The sequence below is a fragment of the Schistocerca serialis genome, chromosome 3, assembly GCF_023864345.2.
Source record: "Schistocerca serialis cubense isolate TAMUIC-IGC-003099 chromosome 3, iqSchSeri2.2, whole genome shotgun sequence".
Lineage (NCBI taxonomy): Eukaryota > Metazoa > Arthropoda > Insecta > Orthoptera > Acrididae > Schistocerca > Schistocerca serialis.
In genome coordinates, this window is record NC_064640.1 from 176,097,651 (window position 1) to 176,122,742 (window position 25,092).

The 25,092-nt window shown below is 41.2% G+C and overlaps 1 protein-coding gene across 5 annotated transcripts in view; it reads left to right on the top strand.

Moving 5' to 3' along the window:
• The window catches only part of LOC126469889 (uncharacterized), a 425,616-nt gene that overhangs the window by 219,680 nt on the left and 180,844 nt on the right, over positions 1-25,092 (top strand). The gene's annotated exons all lie outside the window — the stretch shown is intronic.

Genomic DNA, 25,092 nt, shown 5'->3' on the forward strand with positions numbered 1-25,092 from the left:
GTAACCAGTCAATTATAACTGGGACATTTCATGACTGGCTAAAATGTGCACATGTAAAGCCTCTAATCAAGAAAAGGGATAAAGAGATACCGTCAAACTACAGACCAATTTCACTTTTGCCAGCATTCTCAAAAATTTTAGAAAAAGTAATGTACAGGCAGCTTCTCAACCATCTGACCCCAAATGACATATTATCAAGAACACAGTTTGGATTTCTGGTTGGTTGGTTGGTTGTTTTGGGGAAGGAGACCAGACAGTGAGGTCATCGGTCTCATCGGATTAGGGAAGGACGGGGAAGGAAGTCGGCCGTGCCCTTTGAAAGGAACCATCCAGGCATTTGCCTGGAGCGATTTAGGGAAATCACGGAAAACCTAAATCAGGATGGCCGGACGCGGGATTGAACCGTCGTCCTCCCGAATGCGAGTCCAGTGTCTAACCACTGCGCCACCTCGCTCGGTCTTGGATTTCTGAAGGGTTCTGATATCGAGAAGGCTATTTACACCTACAGTGAAAATGTACTTAATTCATTAAATAACAATTAACAAACAGCAGGTATTTTCTGTGATTTGTCAAAGGCATTTGATTGTGTGTGTCACAACATCCTTTAAAATAAATTAGAATTCTGTGGTGTTACGGGCAGTGCTGCAAAATGGTTCAAGTCATACCTCGCTAACAGGAAACAAAGGGTGTCAGTGCAAGGGTCAGTGCTAGAGAATTAAGTCATCATCAGAATGGGAAGAAATTAAATGTGGTGTCCCACAAGGATCCATCTTAGGACCATTGCTTTTTGTTGTGTACATTAATGACCTCTCATCAGTTACACTGCCAGAAGCAGAGTTCGTTTTGTTTGCGGATGACACAAGTATTGAAATAAATAGTATGTTAAGTGTAATTCTAGAAAGATCTGCTAATGATATTTTCATGGATATTAATAAATGGTTTAAAGCCAACTCACTGACATTAAACTTCGAAAAGACTCACTGTATGCAATTCAGAACCTGTAAGAGGTTTCCACCCAGCTTATGCATAAAGTATGAAGAAGAGCAGATAGAAGAGGTTGACAGTCTTACATTCCTAGGATTACAACTTGATAATAAATTCAGTTGGTTGGAGCACACTACAGAACTGCAGAAATGCCTTAACAAATCTGTATTTGCAATTCGAGTGTTAGCTGACATAGGCGACATAAAAATGAAAAAGCTTGCATACTTTGCATACTTTCATTCCATGATGTCATATGGTATAATATTTTGGGGTAACTGTTCAAGTCAAACAAAAGTTTTCAGAGTACAAAAGTGTGTAATACGTATTATTTGTGGAGTAAATTCACGGATGTCCTGTAGAAACCTCTTCAAAGAACTGGGTATACTAACTACTCCTTAATGAATTTTGTCCTAAATAACTTATATCTCTTTTACGACAAACAGCTCAGTTCACACATTCAATACCAGGAACAAAAATGATCTGCACTAGGACTTAAAAGCACTTACTTTAGTTCAAAAAGGGGTCCACTACCCAGGAACACCCATCTTCAATAATTTGCCAGCAAACATAAAAAATTTAGTTACAAATAAAGACCAGTTTAAAAGGAGCCTGATAGACTTACTAGTGGCAAACTCCTTCTACTCCATTGATGATTTTTTTAATAGAAACAAATGATGTATTGTATATATTCATACTATTAGTGTTGTTATTTCATTAAAAAAAAATTGACATGTTCCACATCCACGAGGATCTCCACAGCAGGGATCTATGGAACAAAAAACTAATCTAATCTAGCTGAAGTTCCCGAGACTGAAGCCAACAGCCAGTGCATGAGCAATGTATGGTAGAATGTAGTTCACCCCATTGAGATGCTCTTGATATTTGGTAATTGTTCTGTGGCTATATTTAACAGTAGTTGTAGGGCATTTTTGTCATCCTTCTAGAAGTGTGGCTGTGATACCAGATGATCCCAGTGCAAGTGCGATGTGTTGTTTAGCACATATTTCCACCATCAATAGATTTATTAGAAACATTTTCCTGGTGCTGTCTAAAGTATCGAAGTAACTAATTCCACCAGTGTTGCTGTTGATTTGGTCCATGATAACATTGTAAATTTGCTTTTGATTGTCACTGAGGAGTGGTTTGTTGTGAGTAATGCATTGAAGAAGTTCCTTGATGTTGTAGCTTGAGTGAAGCTTCTTGTAGTGTTAATTCCCTTGTCATTTCAGTAGTCCTAAGCATTGGCATGCTTCTCTGTATGTCTGGCATAGACAACCATCAACCTTCTTGAGATATGTGAAACTAGTTTGTCCCCGTATTTCATGTAGCAACATCCAGAGATAGAAACATTATATATTGTTCAAATGTATAGTGAATACTCAGTGTAGTGCCCCAGTTTTCATGAGTCCTGGATGATTTTCTACTGGAATTCCTTGTTTTCATCACTGAAAGTTTTTTGTGCATGTTCCATGTATAATAGGTAAGGACATCGACATATAGTAATGTTTTTGCAAATTGATCTGTTTGGCACAGTTGGAAAAAGCTGTTAATGTTGTCTTCTGACGTGGTTCACTTGCAGTTTTTGTGGCAGTGTCTTTTGTGAAGTAAACTCTGTGTCCATTCTCCAAATGTATGCTAGATGTTGCACAGTTGTTTCGCATTTGTGTATGTGAAAACTGAGAATCCACCATGCTGCTTCATTGCTGTTGATGTATCTTCCCATTTGGGACGTGAGGATCTTGTCATTTCTGTTTTGTTGTTCTCTGTCTTTGGCTATTTGAAATGCTGCCATGTCATTGCCTTTGTTCACATACTTCCAGACATATTGTATTGATATCACTGAATTGCAGTATTCTAAGTTTGTGTGCTTGGAACATTCTAAAAGTAGTGTACTGTAGGGTACTACCCATTGATTGTCTATTTTGAGTTTGTCACTGCCTTGTATTTACGTTTCTCCTGTGAAGCCACAGTTATTGGGTGATAGCCATCAACTCCAGTTTGTGTGTCATGCAAGTATGGTTTTGGGTATTTTTTTGTACATTTTGTATCAGGCATACATGTGGAATTGGGGTTTAATAGCCCAAATGCTCCATGAATCATGTTTTTCACTACTGTGTCATACAGTTCTGGACCCTCTAGTGGATTGGGAAATTCAGCTTGGATGATTTTTCCAATATCCATGAGATGAATTCTGTCATGTAGAGAGAGAGAGAGAGTGAGAGAGAGAGAGAGAGAGAGAGAGAGAGAGAGAGAGAGAGTGGGGGGGGGGGGCAGTCCCCATTTTTGCCACTCATTTTTGTACAGTTTCAAAGATGTGGTGTTTAGCGACGACTTGAATAAATCAATTTTTTGTTGGAAAACTCAGTCTCATTATGTCATGTCGATGCATGGGGGCTTGTCCATACCGTAGTTGTCCTTTGATTTCTGGCCATGACAAGTTGCATGTGAACGTTTTGGAGAGGTCACATCATCCATATTTTCTTATGTAGGTCATGGCACCTTGAGTATATTCGCGCATGTGTCTCAGATTTCCTATGTATGATGAGGGTAAGATTACCATTGTTCCAATGTCATCAATGTTTCCGTCATGTATGATTGTGTATCTGAGGTGGATGTATTCTTCCATGCGTAGTTTCATCTGATTCAGTCTTATGTAAAGCATCCATTCTGTAGCTATTTTTGCATACGTATCTACTAGAAATTGTGGGAAAAAACAGCGAGTGTTGAGAATGTGATTGTATGTTTCATTGTCTCTGATCGTTAAGGGGCAAGCATAGAGCACCTTGGAAGTGCATTTGTTGTTTGTTTCTACACCTGTTTCAAGTTGATTTTGTTTCACATTAAAATGATATCCGCCCTCTCCATGCAGAAATAGTAATGGATATTGGAGGACATCATATGAGCGGTGTGTCTCTCTGATGCGTTGTAGTTCTTCACTTCTTTGTTATGCAGTTATGTGACAGCTTTTGTTTACATTGTCCACAGTTACAATGGTAACTTCATCTGTCTGAGGTGCATTCAATCAGTGTTCATCTTCTCTAGGTGGTCTTTTGTGGGCTTGAATTATGTATGGTCTTCATTGGGTAGTGGTAGTAATGATACCATGTTGCGATAAATTTGTTCTTGGATGGAAAAAATATTACCAATTTCATCTCTATTAGTGTTGAACAAAGTGACACTGAAAGAAGTCATTAGTAAGCAGGCATTCTGTGCTTTTATATTTTGAGGAAAGTGTTCAGAGTCTGGAGTTTCCCCAGTCATGTAATGTAAAAATTGCTGCAGAGGTGCTTCCAGTGGCGGTAATCGAATTTTTCCATTCATGCAACAGAATGCTGGTGTTTCTTTACTGAATTTTTTCATGTTGCAAAACTGGCAGATGTTACCAATTTTTCCGATCATGGCATGTTTGTGTTTGTTATATCCTTTCAGCGGATCATAGCAGAATGCTTCATAGATTTTACTGTTTACTTGTCCTAATCACACTTTCTGTAGGCTGGTATTTTCATGGCTGGATTGAGTTCACAGCCTTTTATTATAAGATTATGTCATAATTTTTGAGTCTTCGATCTTCATTTCATTGTTTTTTCAGTTTCTCTGCTTCTCACAGTGTTCATTGTCATTTGTTTGGAACTTAAACATGGTTTGTGCTGCTAGCCTGTTTCATTTTTTTGCTTTTATTTTTCCTTTCACCATTTTGCTTCAGAACTGGCAAGATCTCCTCTTTTATTTTTGGGCATTATCTAAAATATAAATCAAATCAACTTTTTATTAAGAAAAACACTAAGTACTCTTTTTCACACTTCATTTTCAATTTGTATTCAGTCACTGTACCACTTTGACTACTCATACTTCTCTGTTTGTTTTTATTCACTCACTGTACTACTTTTCCAGTTCCTCATTACATCATTGATAAGAAACTGATGTTCGAACTTGGGTAGCCCCACCCATGGTGAACTCCAGAACATACCAAGAAGGCTTCGAATGGTCTACAATGTTCCAGAACATTCCACAATATTCAAGAGTGTTGATCTGGGACGTTCCTGAATGTTCCAAAACATCCTGGAATCTTCCCGAACATTCCGGAAAATCCTAGAGCATTCTGTAACATTTTTATTCACTCACTGTACTACTTTTCCAGTTCCTCATTACGTCACTGATAAGAAACTGATGTTCGAACTCGTGACACGTCTTTACGTACCAATAGGTAGCCCCACCCATGGTGAATGTGTGTTGTGGAATGCCCTTGAATGTTATAGAAATTTCTAGACGACAAAACTTCCCAGCCCTTGTATCTTCAAAAGCACGCCCTTCAGGTAAAAACAGAAGCTTTCGTCATGGATGGGGGATAGAGGGCTACCACACCATAGAACTCCCTTCATCGTACTGGGACTCGTTTCTCAGCTGTAGCGGCATAAGCATTGTACACTTACTTTTATAATATATATTGATTTAAAAATTATTACAACCCATGGTATTCCTATAATTTTTTTGTAAGTAGACTTCAAGTTAGATACATTTTTCTGATTTCAATTATTGTGTGAAAAAAGACATACCTACAGCGGGCTTTATCATGTGATGGTGAAATGAGATACTTAAAATTATTTTAATACCCATTGAAATGAAAACATCTCTATTTCTGTTACACATTCAAATAGCTTAGTACTCAGTCCAGTAACCATGCAACTTAAAGTTTGCAGTTTGCCTAATAATTGCTGAGCTCACAGCTTTTACATTCCATACTTCGTAATTAAGGCCAATATGTGCCCCATGCTTGTATTTGCTAAGGTTGTTATAGGAGTTACCTGCAGTGTTCCGTGTAATTCAGTATAAAGTGATCCATCAACCAACATTTATTTAGAAAACATTGCCAATGTGGAACTCAGCTCTTGTATGTGCAAGTGCTGAATAAACTTTGGTTGCCGGCCGGAGTGGCCGAGCGGTTAAAGGCGCTACAGTTTGGAACCTCACGACCGCTACGGTCGCAGGCTCGAATCCTGCCTCGGGCATGGATGTGTGTGATGTCCTTAGGTTAGTTAGGTTTAAGTAGTTCTAAGTTCTAGGGGACTTATGACCACAGCAGTTGAGCCCCATAGTGCTCAGAGCCATTTTTAAACTTTGGTTGGTATGAGAACAATGAGGAGAAGTTCACAAGCTGGGAAGTATTCCAGGCGGAACTGTAGTTCAGTGACACACAATGACAGAAGTGCAAGCCTGAAGAGAAATTAAAGTGCGGGGCACAGCGTCCAGGAGAAACTACAGCATCCTACATTTAAGACATCTTGGAGCTGTGTAAAATAGTGGATCCTAGAATGGAGGAGGAAGATAAGGTTGCACATCTTGTGAAGGGTGTTGCTGAGGACATATATAGAAGCCCTACTTGTGAAGGAGGTTCCAACAGCAGACGACTTCATAAAATGGTGCCAGTATATTGAGACAATGCATCAAAAAAGAATTACATGCAAGAAGTTTGAACGGCTTCCAAATGTTGTATCAATGTCTGTGATGGAGGAATGAACTGCTCTTTAAAACAGTGAAAAAGTACAGACCCACGTGAAGTTACATTCCTACAAAGCCGCTTGAGGAACCTGTTTGGGCACTGATGCCTGGGGAACCCTGGATAACCAACCAGTATGTTTCCGCTGCAGACAACCAGGACATGTGGTGCACTACTGTCAAGAAAGGTGTAGGATATTTGATGACGCCCATGCCAGAAGACAGCAGTACAATCTTAGCCGACAGCAACTCTGGGACGACGAAGATGAACAAGATGATGTGGGTGCAGGATGATGTAGGTCACCATCACCGCAAACTAGCCTCTGGAGAGGACACTCCCCAACATGCCGATCAAGGTCTCCATCATTGTTTAGAAGCTCTAGCTGATCACCTAGCTGCTGCAACCTGGAAAACTAAACAGTGCGACCTTCCTTGGAGGTGAGGCCGCCGAAGAGAAAAATCCTCCACTGTTGTTCACTACAAAAATGATAGGAAACCACGTTGATATCCTCATGAATGGCTGACCAACACAAGCTCATGTGGACTCTGGAGCATCATATTCAGTCATTTCAGAGAAGTACCGTCGCCAGTTGCACAAAAACCGCATTCGTCAACAGCGAAACATCTCTGCTGAAGATGGCTAATGGGAAATACGTAAAACCTACAGGAAGATGTCATTCGTGTGGCTATAAGTGGCCATGCACAGTCCTTAGAATTCATCATCTTACAGAAGTGTAGTCATGATGTCATTCTCGTTTGAGACTTTTTGAAAGCTTCTCAGGCAATTATAGATGGTGGTCGCTCGAAGATTATGCTGGATGAGATGAGATACTGTGGACAGGAAGATGCACATCAGAGTGCGTGGAGACTATGTGTGTGCTGGACGAAGTGATCATTCCTGCAGTCAGTGCTAGAAAGGTAACTGTCATGTGTCATGCCATGCATGAATGCATGGATCTTGTAGTGGAATGTAAGAGAAGCATACCACTGAAGAATAACTTAGTCATCCCAGCCTCTGTTATCTCGTTTAAGAACGGATTCGATGAATTGCGAATAGTTGACTGTCGCTGAGAAACACAGATCCTTCAAAGACGTGTGTGCATAGCAAACACTGAGCTGTTAATTGCCGAACAGCTTTACATCATAGAAACCTCCCATTCCAAGTCTGTGGGCGACATTGACACTACCACTACAAGACAAGACCTTCTAGCTTGACTATCACCAGATCTCACTAAGGAACAAGAGAAGAAGCTACTTGTCATTCTTCAAGAGTTCTCCAAATGCTTCAATCCACAGGTGAAGAGCAAATTGGACAAATCCACGATAAAGCACCAGTTTAGCACTGCAGACCATCAACCAATGAACCAGAGAGCATACTGTGTGTCAGCAATGGAATGTCAAAAAATTCACGACGAGGTAGAGAAAGTGATGAAGAATGACATCATTCAGCCTTCCCAGAGCCCATGATCACCACCAGTGGTTCTCGTCAGGAAGAAGGATGGCAGTTGGTGCATTTGTGTTTATTACAGAAAGATTAATAAGATAACTGAAAAGGAAGTTTAGCCCCTTCCACGAATTGATGATGCACTAGATTGTCTGAAGGGGACTAAGTTTTTCTCAACCATGGACATGTACTCGGGATACTGGCAAATTGAAGTAGATGAGGCTGATCATGAGAAGACTGCATTCATCACCCCTGAGAGACTGTATGAGTTTAAGGTAATACCGTTCTGTTTGTGTAATGGACCAGCAACTTTTGAACGGATGATGGATAATCTTCTATGACACTTGAAGTGGACGATGTGTCTTTGTTATTTAGATGACATTATAGTGTTCTCAGAGACATTTGATGAACACGTAAAATGACTGAGGGCCATTCTTAAGTGTCTCCAACAAAACGGACTGAAACTTAATCCAAGAAAGTGTCTCTTTGGACCAAAAGGAGTCAAAATACTTGGACACCTTGTGTCAAATGAAGGTGGGCGGCAAGACCCAGAAAAGGTGAAATCTATAACACAATTTCCTATTCCTAAAAGTATTAGAGATGTGAGAAGCTTCCTTCGATTATGTTCTTATTACCATCATTTTATCAAAGACTTTTGTATCAAAGTCAAGCCACTCCAAGAGTTGTTAAAAGCTGATGCTAAATTTATCTGTGATGATGCTCAACAAGATTCTTTTGATGTGCTGCGAAAAGCTCTGATGACTGACCCTGTACTTGGTCTGTATGATGTGAGAGCACCTACTGAACTACACACAGATGCCAGTGGATATGGGATCGGTGCTGTTCTGGTGCAAATTTCGGATGGAAAAGAGGAGGTTATAGCCTATGCTTCTAGGACACTTACAAAAGCCGAGAGAAACAACTCAACTACAGACAGAGAATGTCTTGCTGTGACCTGGGCCATGCGCAGATTTTGACAGTATCTCTATGGAAGGACATTCACAGTTGTTACAGACCATCATTCACTTTGTTGGTTGACACGTCTTGAGGATCCAACAGGACAACTTGCCAGGTGGGCACTACATCTTCAAGAGTATGACTACCATAGTGTACAAAAGTGGAAGAAAACACTAAGATGCCGAGTGTCTCTTAAGAAAACCTGTGTAAGACCATCAATACTTTGACTAAGATTGTGACTGTCTCACTGCACTCTGGGATCTCTCTGCTGCACAGGAGGACGGCACCAAGAGTTCTGAAATTATGCTTGCCTTGCATTGATCAGATGATGTGAAAGGACAATTTAAGGTAGTTAATGAATTACTTTACAAGAAAAACTCTGATCCGTTTGGAAAGAGGTGGCTACCAGTGATTCCTAAACACCTGCGCTTAGATGTTCTACAGAAATTCCATGACAAACCTGAGGCCGGACTTTTAGGATTTATTAAGACGTACAATAGGATCCGCAATAGATTTTTCTGGCCAGGTTTATTTAGGAGTGTCTGTCACGGTGTCGCACTGTCGACAGTGCCAGAGGAGAAAGGCAGTCCTCAAAAACCACCTGGCTGACTCATACCAATTCCACCAGCTGAAATGCCTTTCCAGCGTGTTGGGATTGACCTCCTCGGGCAATTTCCAATGTCTGCTAGTGGCAGTAGATGGATTATTGTTTGCACTGATTATCTGACACGCTACGGCATCCAAATTCATCGTTGAAGACATTGTATTAAAACACGGTGCCCCAAGGTTGTTAGTTATGGAGCAAGGGAAAGTTTTTCAATCAAACCTTGTGACAGAGATAAACCATCATCATATGACGACAGCCTACCATCTGCAAACTAACGGGTTTACTGACTGCCTTAATAAGACCTTGGCTGACATGCTATCAATGTTCATCAATGTTGAGCAGAGCAAGTGGGATGAGGTGCTACCTTTCGTTACGTTTGCCTACAACACTGCCAAACAAGACACCACAGGATTTATGCCATTTTTACTGGTGCATGGGCGTGAGGTGACTACGATGATGGACACTGTTTCCTTTACATCCTGATGATGTAGTTGATGACTACATTGGCCAGGTGTTAACCAGAGCTGAGGAAACTCAGGAGTTGACATGATTCCACGCACTGCAGGCTCAAGAAAACGATCGCTGAAGGTATGATGCTAGCCACCACCCTGTTGTCTTCCAGCCTGGTGACCTCATTTGGAGCTTCACTCCTGTTCAGAAGGTTGGTCTCTCTGAGAAGCTCCTCAGGCGCTACTTTGGACCTTATAAAATTGTAGAACAGTTGTCTGATGTTACTTATGAAGTTGAAAATTTCGACCCCGACACAAGACGATGGAAGATCAGAGATATGGTCCACATCCTTCGAATGAAGCCCAATAAGGATCCTGCAACCCAGGGTAAATTCGAATCTCCAGCGACAGGAAACAAGCAGAAAGGTAATGAAGCACATAGCGGCAAAGGAAGTTCTAAGAAGATCACCTCTAGGGCAAATATCAGTCATCAGGAGTCGGAATATGCAGGACTGATGACTCTCTCCCGCACTAGGACGACGTAACACTGAGACGCTGTTATCTTAGGGAGGGAGCAATGTTGCAGAAGAAGCTGAGTAGCACAGGCACTATGGTGTAGTGGTTATGTTACTAGACTGTTGCATGGAGGGTCGTGAGTTCAAAACTCATCTGAACTGTAAAATTTTAATTTCTATATATGGTTCAAGCACATTCTAGAAGTATCTACAAATCTCAAGATCCATTGTACTGGAATGTTCTGTAGCTGTATGTATACTGTATGTGTTCTAGCTGGAGGCAGTTCGCTCCGTGCTCTTGTATGTGCAAGTGCTGAACAAACCTTCGTTAAGTGAAGTTAGTGTTCGTCATTCTTCTAATTACACCATCTTCTACGTGACAATACATATGTGAAGGTTATATGTGGTCTAGTCACATTAATGTGATCACTGCTTGTGTTAGACATCAGTGTACAATAAGCACTCACAAATGGCAGCACCAGCAGTGGAACGTATTAAAAGTGTGTTGGGGATGCGGAAAACGGTGCAGTCATTGTCATAATGTGGAAACATTGCAATACATTTTACATCCAAAGTGGCATGATCATTGGCTGTTGGCTGAAACAGTTAATTTTGTAAACTGTTTGTGTGCTGCTGTGGTTAAAGTATATCCTGCATAGCAAAATGGCAGTATCCAAAACTGGTGTTGAGGCAAATGTGGTGCACCACGAGCATAGATGACAGGTGTGAAGGACAGCTGCAGAGATGTGTGTCTGAATAGACATGCTGCTTTTGAGCAACTGACTGCCCAGGTGAACCAAAAGGCTACCAATGGTGGCCCCTTAATGACTGCTCAGTGAATGTTGCTGTGTGTTGGCTTCTGCAGCCGATGCCTGTCTCATGAACCCATGCTGACAGCTATTCATTGGCAATGAAGGCTGCAATTTGCATGCCAACACTGCAACTGGACATCCACTGAGTGGCAGCATGTGGCCTTTTCAGATAGAATCACATTTTATGCTCCATTGGACAGTTGGACGTTCATGTGTACGGCATGAATGTCTGAAAGCAAACACCCTACAGGCAATCGTTGAAACATAATGGTTTAGAGAATGTTTCTAGGCATGCTCTGGGTGATCTCATCATTCTGGAAGGCACAGTGGATCAACGTAAGTATACATCCATCATTGGGAATCATTTCAACCCCTGCATGCAGTTTCTCGTTTTCAACACGATGGGATCAATCAGTAGGACAGTGCGACATGACACCCAGCTCGCGGTATACGTGTGTGGTCTGAAGAGCACTGGGATGAGTTTGCCACACTCCTCTGGCCGCCAGACTCCCCAGATTTAAATCTGATCAAGAACCTGTGGGACCACTGCAATCGGGCTGTTGGCACCATGTATCCTCATATGAGAAACTACCACAGCTGGTCAAGGCACTAGAGTCAGCATTGTTCCACATCCCTGTGTGTTTCTTTCAGAACCTTACTGACTGTCTTCAAGCATGTCTTGCACCAGTATGTGCTGCGAAAGGTGAGGCTTTTGACAGCTGGTTACTTGAATGTGACTGGAGAGTATAAATTAATAGCAGTATTGCACAATTGCTGTATTGGTCACCAAATACGAGGCAACCAGCTGAGAAACCATTGACCTTATTTGACGCGTTTTGGGTAGAACCCATCCACAGATTTTCATGAATGATTTTGTGAATGGATATGTAAAGACAGTTTGTAACAAACAAAGACACTTCCTGGCAGATTAAAACTGTGTGTTGGACCGAGACTCGAACTCGGGACCTTTGCCTTTCACGGGCAAGTGCTCTACCATCTGAGCTACCCAAGCATGGCTCATGCCCTGTCCTCACAGCATTACTTCTGCCAGTACCTCATCTCCTACTTTCCAAACTTCACAGAAGCTCTCCTGGAGATGATGTACTGGTGCAAGTAAAGCTATGAGGATGGGGTGTGAGTCATGCTTGGGTAGCTCAGATGGTAGAGCACTTGCCCGCAAAAGGCAAAGCTCCCGAGCTCGAGTCTCGGTCTGGCACACAGTTTTAATCTTCCAGGAAGTTTCATGTCAGCGCACACTTCTCGGCAGGGTTAAAATCTCATTCTGTAACAAACAAAGTTTGTTAATACTGACATGGCAAAGAGTCTATTATCTGTACACATCTACCTCTACACAATTACACTACAATTTACAATTAAGTGCTTAGTAGAGTGTTCACTGAACCACCTTCAAGGTATTTTTCTACTATTCCACTCTTGAACAGCATGTTGGAAAATCAAACCACTTAGGTCTTTCTTTGCAAGCTCTATGTATCTTATTTTATTATGATGATTATTTCTCTCTATGTAGGTGAGTGCCAACAAAATATTTTCACACTCTGAGGGAAAGTTGATGATTGAAATTTCATGAGAAGATTGTGCCACAACAAGAAATGCCTTTGTTTTAATTATCGCCGCCCCCATTCATGTATCATATTCGTCTTGCTCTCTCCACTATCTCATGATAATACAAAATAAGCTGCCCTTCTTTGAATGTTTTTGATGCCCTCATCATTTTGATGCCCTCATCAGTCCTATCAGAGCAGATCTCACACTGTACAGCAGTACTCCAGAACAGGCTGTACAAACATAGTGTAGGCATTCTCTGGAGTAGACCTGTTGCATTTCCTCCAGTGTTCTGCCAATAAAATGTAATCTTTAATTTGCTTAACTCACGACATTTGTAATTTTAATCCCTACCCCCATGAAACATGGATCCTGCCGTTGCTGGGGAGGCTTGCGTGCCTCAGCGATACAGATGGCCGTACCGTAGGTGCAACCACAATGGAGGAGTATCTGTTGAGAGGACAGACAAACGTGTGGTTCCTGAAGAGGGGCAGCAGCCTTTTCAGTAGTTGCAGGGGCAACAGTCTGGATGATTGACTGATCTGGCCTTGTAACAATAACCAAAATGGCCTTGCTGTGCTGGTACTGCGAACGGCTGAAAGCAAGGGGAAACTACAGCCGTAATTTTTCCCGAGGGCATGCAGCTTTACTGTATGGTTAAATGATGATGGCGTCCTCTTGGGTAAAATATTCCGGAGGTAAAATAGTCCCCCATTCGGATCTCCGGGCAGGGACTACTCAAGAGGACGTCGTTATCAGGAGAAAGAAAACTGGCGTTCTATGGATCGGAGTGTGGAATGTCAGATCCCTTAATCAGGCATGTGGGTTAGAAAATTTAAAAAGGGAAATGGATAGGTTGAAGTTAGATATAGTGGGAATTAGTGAAGTTCGGTGGCAGGAGGAACAAGACTTTTGGTCAGGTGAATACAGGGTTATAAATACAAAATCAAATAGGGGTAATGCAGGAGTAGGTTTAATAATTAATAAAAAAATAGGAGTGCGGTAAGCTACTACAAACAGCATAGTGAACACATTATTGTGGCCAAGATAGACACGAAGCCCATGCCTACTACAGTAGTACAGGTTTATATGCCAACTAGCTCTGCAGATGATGAAGAAATTGATGAAATGTATGATGAGATAAAAGAAATTATTCAGGTAGTGAAGGGAGACGAAAATTTAATAGTCATGGGTGACTGGAATTCGAGAGTAGGAAAAGGAAGAGAACGAAACATAGTAGGTGAATATGGATTGGGGTTAAGAAATGAAAGAGGAAGCCGCCTGGTAGAATTTTGCACAGAGCATAACTTAATCATAGCTAACACTTGGTTCAAGAATCATGAAAGAAGGTTGTATACATGGAAGAATCCTGGAGATACTAGAAGGTATCAGATAGATTATATAATGGTAAGACAGAGATTTAGGAACCAGGTTTTAAATTGTAAGACATTTCCAGGGGCAGATGTGGACTCTGACCACAATCTATTGGTTATGAACTGTAGATTAAAACTGAAGAAACCGCAAAAAGGTGGGAATTTAAGGAGATGGGACCTGGATAAACTGACTAAACCAGAGATTGTACAGAGTTTCAGGGAGACCATAAGGGAACAAGTGACAGGAATGGGGGAAAGAAATACAGTAGAAGAAGAATGGGTAGCTCTGAGGGATGAAGTAGTGAAGGCAGCAGAGGATCAAGTAGGTAAAAAGACGAGGGCTAGTAGAAATCTTTGGGTAACAGAAGAAATATTGAATTTAATTGATGAAAGGAGAAAATATAGAAACGCAGTAAATGAAGCAGGCAAAAAGGAATACAAACGTCTCAAAAATGAGATCGACAGGAAGTGCAAATTGGCTAAGCAGGGATGGCTAGAGGGCAAATGTAGGGATGTAGAGGCTTATCTCACTAGGGGTAAGATAGATACTGCCTACAGGAAAATTAGAGAGACCTTTGGAGAAAAGAGAGCCACTTGTATGAATATCAAGAGGTCAGATGGAAACCCAGTTCTAAGCAAAGAAGGGAAAGCAGAAAGGTGGAAGGAGTATATAGAGGGTCTATACAAGGGCGTTGTACTTGAGGACAATATTATGGAAATGGAAGAGGATGTAGATGAAGATGAAATGGGAGATACGATACTGCATGAAGAGTTTGACAGAGCACTGAAAGACCTGAGTCGAAACAAGGCCCCAGGAGTAGACAACATTCCATTGGAACTACTGACAGCCTTGGGCGAGTCAGTCCTGACAAAACTCTACCATCTGGTGAGCAAGATGTATGAGACAGGCGAAATGCCCTCAGACTTCAAGAAGAATATAATAATTCCAATCCCAAAGAAAGCAGGTGTTGACAGATGTGAAAATTACCGAACTATCAGTTTAATAAGTCACAGCTGCAAAATACTAACGCGAATTCTTTACAGGCGAATTAAAAAACTAGTAGAAGCCGACCTCGGGGAAGATCAGTTTGGATTGCGCAGAAATGTTGTCTAGCATTTGTAGACTTAGAGAAACCTTTTGACAATATTGACTGGAATACTCTCTTTCAAATTCTAAAGGTGGCAGGGGTAAAAAACAGGGAGCGAAAGGCTATTTACAGTTTGTACAGAAACCAGATGGCAGTTATAAGAGTCGAGGGGCATGAAAGGGAAGCAGCGGTTGGGAAGGGAGTGAGACAGGGTTGTAGCCTCTCCCCGATGTTATTCAATCTGTATATTGAGCAAGCAGTAAAGGAAACAAAAGAAAAATTCGGAGTAGGTATTAAAGTCCATGGAGAAGAAATAAAAACATTGAGGTTCGCCGATGACATTGTAACTCTGTCAGAGACAGCAAAGGACTTGGAAGAGCAGTTGAACGGAATGGACAGTGTCTTGAAAGGAGGATATAAGATGAACATCAACAAAAGCAAAACGAGGATAATGGAATGTAGTTGAATTAAGTTGGGTGATGCTGAGGGAATTAGATTAGGAAATGAGACACTTAAAGTAGTAAAGGAGTTTTGCTATTTGGGGAGCAAAATAACTGATGATGGTCGAAGCAGAGAGTATATAAAATGTAGACTGGCAATGGCAAGGAAAGCGTTTCTGAAGAAGAGAAATTTGTTAACATCGAGTATAGATTTAAGTGTCAGGAAGTCGTTTCTGAAAGTATTTGTATGGAGTGTAGCCATGTACGGAAGTGAAACATGGATGAAAAATAGTTTGGACAAGAAGAGAATAGAAGCTTTCGAAATATGGTGCTACAGAAGAATGCTGAAGATTAGATGGGTAGATCACATAACTAATGAGTAGGTATTGAATAGAATTGGGGAGAAGTGGAGTTTGTGGCACAACTTGACAAGAAGAAGGGACCGATTGGTAGGGCATGTTCTGAGGCATCAAGGGATCACAAAGTTAGCATTGGAGGGCTGCGTGGAGGGTAAGAATCATAGAGGGAGACCAAAAGATGAATACACTAAGCAGATTCAGTGGGATGCAGGTTGCAGTAAGTACTGGGAGATGAAGAAGCTTGCACAGGATAGAGTAGCATGGAGAGCTGCATCAAACCAGTCTCAGGACTGAAGACGACGACAACAACAACAACAGCAACAACAAGTATTTAGTTGAATTTACAGCCTTTAGATTTGTGTGGTTTATTGTGTAACTGAGATTTAGCAGATATCTTTTGGTACTCATGTGGATGACTTAACAGTTTTCATCACTTAGAGTCAATTGCCACTTTTTGCACCAGGCAGATATCTTGTCTAAATCATTTTGCTATTTGTGTTGATCATCTGATGACTTTGTAAGACAGTAAATGACAGAATCATCTGCAAACAGTCTAAGAGTATTCATCAGATTGTCTTCTAAATTGTTTATGTAGATCAGGAACAGCAGAAGGCAATAACACTTCCTCCGGGGAACAAGGGATATTGCTTCTGTTTTACGTGATAACTTTCCATCAATTACTATGAACTGTGACCCTTCTGACAGGAAATCCTGAATCCAATTGCACAACTGAGGCAATAGTCCATAGGCATACAGTTTGCTTGATGAGGTACAGTGTCCAAAACATTCTGGAAATCTAAAAATGTGGAATGAATTTGGCATCCCTTATTAGTAGCATTTATTACTTCTTGAGAATAAAGAGCTAGATGTGTTCCACAAGAACACCATTTTCTGAATCCACATTGGCTGTTTGTATGTAGAATGGAAGATCTCAGCCATGTAAGATATTATAAAGGGGTACACATTTCTTTGTAATTTAGTGCAAAATCAACTTTCATCATTTAGTGCAAAATCAACCAGCAGTCAAATGTCTGGTGTTGTGATGAAGGCAATTTGGCCTCTGTGCTAAAATTTAGACTCCAGGTACCGTTTTTCACACCACAGAGCAGTATGGAGGGTTCAGTGACAGTCTCAGAAGAGACCCCAATCATACAAAATTAATTGGAGGCAACTTTAATGTGCCAAGTATAAATAGTGACATATTGTGAGAATATTTTAGACTTTGTAGCTACAAACCAGCCTGACTATATCGACAGTGTCCGTGTAGAGACAGTGATAAGTGAATATGATGTCATAGCAATGAAGGCCACTAAAGTTAATAGACCTGTCAGAAAGGCTAGGAAAGTCTCTATACTGGAGAGAGCAGATAAGCAGTTGTTAGCATCCTGCTTAGACAATGAATGGACACTGTTTAGTTCCAGTATGATGAACATAGAAGAATTAATTGCAATGTTAAAACTGAATGTAAATAACACACTGAAGGAGTATGTGCTGGGAAAGTGTGTTAAGGATTGAAAAGACCCACTATGATTTAATAACATCATTTGGAAAAATGCTGAGGAAGCAGTGATTGCCGCATGTTTGGTTCAAAAAAGAAAACAGGAATGTCAACAGAGAAAACTTAGTAGAAATTCATGCATCCATGAAAGGATCAATGTGCAAAGCATACATGCAACAGCTTTCACCCTCATACCTGAGCCAAAGGGCTTACTGAGGACCTTAGAAAATTCTGGTCCTATGTGAAATCACAGTTTCTATCCAGTCGTATGTCATACAGTCTGATGTGGCAGTAGAAGATTAGAAAAGGAAAGGTGAGGTTTCAAATTTCACATTGAAGAAATCATTGCTGCAGCAGGATTATGCAGACCATCAATTGACCATCTCTCAGGCTCCCATGTGGAAGACATAGTAATTTATATACCTGGTATTGAGAAGCAACTGAAAGAATTGAAAACAAAGAAGTCACCAGATCCAGATGTAATCCCAGTCCAATTTTAGAGAGCGTACTCCATGGTATTGACCCTTTACTTACCTTACATTTGTTGTGAATCCTTCACCCATTGCAAAGTCTAAAGTGAATGGAAAAACGTGCAAAGTGCAGGTGACTCCTGTATATAAGAAGGGTAAAGAATTGGACCCACAAAATTAATGATCAATATCATTAACATTGGTTTATTGTAGAAATCGTTCGCGTGGACGCCGCAACAAGCCACCGCGCCACTTGCCGGCATCCTTCCCGTTCACACTGATGCAAGTTGCAGCTCTGTAGCTGACATGTACGCATCACTGTGCTACTTTATAATGTTTACGATTATTGAATCGCCCTCCGCGTGTGAGATATGGTCAGTGATACGTTTTTTTACCGCGAGAAGCCTATCAGCTGCAGAAATTCGTCTTCAGTTAACGGAAGTTTATGGCTTGAATGCAATGAGTGAAGCTAAAGTGCGTCAATGGGTTAGAGAGTTTAAAAATGGCCGTCAAAACGTCTATGACGAAGAACGCTCAGGCTGGCCCTCTGTGATCACTGATGATTTGGTGGCTGCAGTCAAAACAAAGATTTGTGAGGATAGAAGATTCACAATTTCCACTCTTTCTTTGAAATTTCCACAAGTTTCAAGGTCGGTTTTGTACAAAATTGTTTCTGAAAACCTAAACATTAAGAAACTGTGTTCTCGGTGGGTACCCAGACTCCTCACAGAGGACCACAAAGGGAAGAGATTTGCCACTTCATTGGACTTTTTGATTCGTTACAAGGAAGAAGGGGATGACATGTTGAGTCAAATTGTCATTGGAGATGAAACATGGGTATCCCATATCACTCCTGAAAGCGAGCGACTATCGATGGAATGGCGACACACAACCTCACCCGTCAAGGTCAAAGCCAAACAGACGCTGTCAAAGCGCAAGATTATGGCAACTGTGTTCTGGGACCAGTGCGGTGTTTTGCTAGTGGACTTTATGCCACGAGGAACGACAATCAACTCAGATGCCTACTGTGCAACTCTAAAGAAGCTCCGCAGAGCAATTCAAAACAAAAGGCGCGGCATGCTGACAAAAGGAGTTTTGCTCCTGCATGATAATGCTAGGCCTCACACCTCTCAAAAGACTCAGGATGTGATTGATTCTTTTGGCTGGGAAGTTTTGGACCATGCACCATACAGCCCTAACCTTGCTCCTAGCGATTTTCACCTTTTCCGGTACCTGAAACACCATCTTGGCGGGCAGTGCTTCAATGATGACAATGAAGTGAAAGCGGCCGTGAACTCTTGGCTGTCGGAGCAGGCAGCCGAATTCTTTGAAGAGGGAATTAAAAACTTAGTTGTACGGTATGACAAGTGCTTAAATAAACAAGGCAACTATGTAGAAAAATAGGTAGAAGTGTGTAGAATCAGAAAATAAAAGTTTTTTTACAAAAGTATTTGTATCTTTTTTTAAAAATAAAAACGGCTCTTACTTAAAAAACAACCCTCGTAGATCCCACTGATGTTGCCTTAGAACAAGAGAAAGGCGAAATGCGTCTGGGAAAAATAAATTAAGTGGCAGCAGGAAAAGGCGTTCCTATTTGCAAATCAAGTAAGACATTGGTTTATTGGGAGAGTTTTTGGAAAGAGTAGCTCATCTATAGAGAAGGACCGAGCGAGGTTCCTTAGTGGTTAGCAAACTAGACTCACATTTGGGAGGACAACGGTTCAAACTCGTGTCCAGCCATCCTGATTTAGGTTTTCCATGATTTTCCTAGGTCACTTCAGGTAAATGGTGGGATGGTTCCTTTGAAAGGGTACAGCCAATTTCCTTCCCCACCCATCCCTCCTCTGATGGGACCGATGACCTCGCTGTTTGGTCCCCTCTGCCAAATCCACCAACCATAAAGGATGCCATGTATAAAATACTAGTGGAACCCATTCTTATTACATAGAGAACTGGCATTTGCTGCTGATTGATTAACGATTCTACTGCTACCAACATACAGTTTGCATAAGGACCACAAAGACAAGATAAATTTGTGAGTGAAGCAAAGGAAATTACTAGTAGTAGTATGAGGTACCCTCAACCATATGCTCTATGGTGGTCTGTTGACTATTATGTAGATATAGAAGAGACCTTAAAGTTATGGTGTTGCTTTATTTTGGAAAACATTCAACAGAGTAAGGTGCAAAGCTATATCTTCTTTGATTGGGTAGTTTTAATGGGTTCCATGTAAATGATTTATTTTTTAATAATGTAAGTAAATGTGATCTGTGATGTCAATAAATATTATGTAATTAAAAAATGGAAAATCCACGATGGAATGTAACAATATTATGAAAAGGAAAGTTGCCACTCACCATATAGCAGAGATGCTGAGTTGCAGCTGGGCACAACAAATAGACTGTCACAAGTGAAGCTTTCGGCCATTAAGGCTTTGTCAACAAACACACACACACACACACACACACACGCGCACACGCACACACGCTTGCCAAACGCACCTGTCTGTCTGTGTGTGTGTGTGTGTGTGTGTGTGTGTGTTGTCTATTGTTGACAAAGGCCTTAATGGCCGAAAGCTTTATTTGTGACAGTCTTTTTGTTGTGCTTTTCTGCGACTCAGCATCTCCACTATATGGTGAGTTGCAACTTTCCTTTTCATAATATTATGTAATTGATAGGTATACTTTCATTTGCAGCATATTACTGAAAAACAATGACATAAGATGATAATCACAACAAATGGGATTTCAGAAGTAAGATCTCAGAAACTAATACCAAAATTGGCTGAAAACAAAACTGAAATCGGCAGAAAATAGCACAGAAATCACCCATAAAATAAAATGCTCTTTTGCTATACCTCCAACAGGCATCCAGTGTGGACTCGACACATAATAAATTTACTCTTCCCAAATGTATAGCAGTTGTGTTTGTAGCTTATTTAGCTTTGGTGTTCTATACATTATATAGCTGTATCTGGTCAGCAGTATATACAACTCTGAAGATATTATTGTCTTGTTAGCCAGTGATGTCTGGATTGGAGATGTAGCGGCCAGCAGAAAAATACATGCTGTTGTGTCAGTGTTGGTGTTTGGCATATCATCATTACAATTAAAGAAAAAAATAATGTAACAGTTAAAAATAATAAAGAGTATGACACATGCTAAGGAACAGGTAGTTTATAAAGCTTTGCAGCATTTAGTATTGGCTGTGTTCTTTGCAATGGGATTGAGGAATTGGGTAGTCGTAGCAAAAGTCAGAGTATGAATATGAACAATTACGTTAAGAAGCAGGGCAGAGATCGGTACTTGCTCTTGCTTGTGTTTGACAGCAGCTGGAGCTACACAAGCGGCTTATCCAAACTGTAGAAAGTAATGAAATAAAAAACAAAAAATGAGAAAATGCAGGTATTAGTAGGGCTTCCTCAACCTTATCAACATTGTCCTCATGTGGAGGAACATCAGTGCGGTAGGGGGGGGGGGGGAGTTAGAGTACAGTTTATGTAATCATGCTGTGTGATAAATTGCACATTTGTTTTTGTACCATTCAAACAGACTCACAATAAAAACAGAGTAGAGCATTAAAAAATATTGTCTTCATGGCAAAACAGAGTTATACAAGTGTGGCACATCAAAAAGTGCTGCACGTGTCTTGGTTGACTGCCCGGAGCCCACCTAAACACATGCAGCACTTTTTGACGTGCCACACTTGTACGACTCCGTCTTGCCATGAAGACAATATTTTTTAATGTTCTATTGTGTTTTTATTATGAGTCTGTTTCAATGGTACAAAAACAAGTGTGCCATTTATCACACAGAATGATTTTGTAACATGTACTCTGGGAATCTGAAGATGGCAGCTTAGTCCTGTTGAAATTAGTAATCCAGTTTACATACACACAATCAAGACAATAAAAGCTTTCTTTACAATGAAAATGAAAAGCTTCATTTGAAAAATGACTCCCATATTCAATTAAGTATAAACTGATTTAGGACTTGGATTCATGAATTCAGATTTATGTTTACAACGAAAAAACTGGAGTTTTATTCAGTAAATTTCTTCTAACTACATAATAATGCCATAATGTAAAATAAAACAGCTGGTGTTTTGACCTATTACTTGCAGCATTCATCATGGTTGCTACTTGTGCTAAGTCATTGCAGTTGTGTATTTACTATTGGATCCCTAGACCCTCAGTTGTCATGTGACTTGGATTTGTTGGTGCTTCATAGGTGATTGGATGACAAAAGTGAGAAAGGGGGAGCTCAGGAGCTATATTGCTTGTAGTGGTCTCTCCTTTTTTTTTTTTTTTGGGTTGTCTGGAACTCATGTTGATGTATTATAGCATATTAATTTGCAGCTTTGTGGAAAGTTGCATACATTTGTTACAATCTTCCAGAACATTTTCTGTTTGCCTCTTCAAAAGATGCTATCCTTGTCTAACAGTCTGATTAATTTTAGTTTGGTTGATCATGTGAGATCACTTTCGATTATTGAGAACTGATTGTTTTGGACAAGCTTTTATTTGCTGCAGTGTGCTAGCAAAAAAACATGTACCATTAAACTGTAAATATGAATAAGCAGTTGTTTCAATAAATAATACCCATGTCCCAAGTGTCTTACATGTAAAATAATAATTAATGAAAAAGATAGCATTGTTTTAAAGCAGCCAATTGCATGAAGTACTACAAATGTTGCAGGTTAATGAAAGCTAAGGTACAGTACCACAGCATGGGAATATATATGTGGTAGGACTCTTCAGTTTCAATGATGATGACATATGGAGAACAGCTTGCAACTATTAAATTTGGTGTTTTGACAGTGGCAAACTGAACAATACTCTGCTGATTTTCTCCAAAAAGTGACAAAGATCTAAACACTGACTGGCATTATTAATTTTATTGTTGTATGATAACTAATCATAATTCCACTATTTTGGAAAACATACAAAGAGGTAGCAGTCAAAATCTCTAAAATGTTACATTAATATAAAAAGTGTATAATATATTGCATATTGAATTGCTGCTGAGAAAATCCAAACCTGCTAAATTCTAAAATAATGTTTCTTATTTAACAAAATTTTGTATATTTGAGGAGTAATATGTGTTGATGTCGTAAAATTATACACTCCTGGAAATTGAAATAAGAACACCGTGAATTCATTGTCCCAGGAAGGGGAAACTTTATTGACACATTCCTGGGGTCAGATACATCACATGATCACACTGACAGAACCACAGGCACATAGACACAGGCAACAGAGCATGCACAATGTCGGCACTAGTACAGTGTATATCCACCTTTCGCAGCAATGCAGTCTGCTATTCTCCCATGGAGACGATCGTAGAGATGCTGGATGTAGTCCTGTGGAACGGCTTGCCATGCCATTTCCACCTGGCGCCTCAGTTGGACCAGCGTTCGTGCTGGACGTGCAGACCGCGTGAGACGACGCTTCATCCAGTCCCAAACATGCTCAATGGGGGACAGATCCATCCGGAGATCTTGCTGGCCAGGGTAGTTGACTTACACCTTCTAGAGCACGTTGGGTGGCACGGGATACATGCGGACGTGCATTGTCCTGTTGGAACAGCAAGTTCCCTTGCCGGTCTAGGAATGGTAGAACGATGGGTTCGATGACGGTTTGGATGTACCGTGCACTATTCAGTGTCCCCTCGACGATCACCAGTGGTGTACGGCCAGTGTAGGAGATCGCTCCCCACACCATGATGCCGGGTGTTGGCCCTGTGTGCCTCGGTCGTATGCAGTCCTGATTGTGGCGCTCACCTGCATGGCGCCAAACACGCATACGACCATCATTGGCACCAAGGCAGAAGCGACTCTCATCGCTGAAGACGACACGTCTCCATTCGTCCCTCCATTCACACCTGTCGCGACACCACTGGAGGCGGGCTGCACGATGTTGGGGCGTGAGCGGAAGACGGCCTAACGGTGTGCGGGACCGTAGCCCAGCTTCATGGAGACGGTTGCGAATGGTCCTCGCCGATACCCCAGGAGCAACAGTGTCCCTAATTTGCTGGGAAGTGGCGGTGCGGTCCCCTACGGCACTGCGTAGGATCCTACGGTCTTGGCGTGCATCCGTGCGTCGCTGCGGTCCGGTCCCAGGTCGACGGGCACGTGCACCTTCCGCCGACCACTGGCGACAACATCGATGTACTGTGGAGACCTCACGCCCCACGTGCTGAGCAATTCGGCGGTACGTCCACCCGGCCTCCCGCATGCCCACTATACGCCCTCGCTCAAAGTCCATCAACTGCACATATGGTTCACGTCCACGCTGTCGCGGCATGCTACCAGTGTTAAAGACTGCGATGGAGCTCCGTATGCCACGGCAAACTGGCTGACACTGACGGCGGCGGTGCACAAATGCTGCGCAGCTAGCGCCATTCGACGGCCAACACCGCGGTTCCTGGTGTGTCCGCTGTGCCGTGCGTGTGATCATTGCTTGTACAGCCCTCTCGCAGTGTCCGGAGCAAGTATGGTGGGTCTGACACACCGGTGTCAATGTGTTCTTTTTTCCATTTCCAGGAGTGTATTTTTATTTTGGTTTTGTTTCAAGTTAGATCATTCCATACAGATTTGTTCATTCTTGTTCTTGTAATGAAAATTCCTGTTAATGGTAATTTTGGAAGGAGTTAAGTAATATTGGAAGTGTACTTCCAAAGCTGTTATGTCCATGGAAGTTTGAGTCGGAGTTTTGTTGAAAACAGGTAGCTTCATTAAGTTGAGGTACCATTATAGAACACTGTACTGTGTCATGAAACGTATTTTCTTGCAGAATATGTGGCAACAATGCATACTTCATATAGTGAGCAGTGAATATGGTCTGCCATTATTTGTCATACTTTGCATTTTATGTAAAATGCACAAATGTTTAGGCAAAAGTTCAACTGCATCAACACTACATTCATCCATCACACAGATTTTTTACAAAATGCCCTATAGTAAATATAGGGCAGGATTTTGTGTGTGCTATTGTTTTTTGCCTTTTTAAGTTACTTTCTTGCTGGTAGAACCTGTAGTAA